The sequence below is a fragment of the Mastomys coucha genome, chromosome X, assembly GCF_008632895.1.
Source record: "Mastomys coucha isolate ucsf_1 chromosome X, UCSF_Mcou_1, whole genome shotgun sequence".
NCBI lineage: Eukaryota > Metazoa > Chordata > Mammalia > Rodentia > Muridae > Mastomys > Mastomys coucha.
This window is the reverse complement of record NC_045030.1, coordinates 69,874,327-69,874,755: the sequence shown is the minus strand read 5'-3', so window position 1 is coordinate 69,874,755 and position 429 is coordinate 69,874,327.

Sequence of the window (429 nt, the reverse complement as noted above, 5' to 3'; positions counted from 1 at the left end):
TGGGTTTAGTGAATAATTCTATCAGACCTTCAAAGAAGACCTATTATCAATACTCTTAAAACTATTCCATAAATTAGGAACAGAAGGAACACTACCCAATTTGTTTTATGAAGCCACAGTTACACTTATAGGAAAACCTCACAAAGACCCAACAAAGAAAGAGAACTTCAGACCAATTTCCCTTATGAGTAGCAATGCAAAAATACTTAATAAAATTCTCGGGAATTGAATCCAAGAACACATCAAAATGATCATTCACCACAATCAAGTAGGCTTCATATCAGGGATTTGGAAATGGTTAAATATATGGAAATCCATCGATGTAATCCATTATATAAACAAACTCAAAGGAAAAGAAACACATGATCATCTCATTAGATGCTGAGAAAGCATTTGACAAAATCCAACACCCCTTCATGGTAAAAGTCT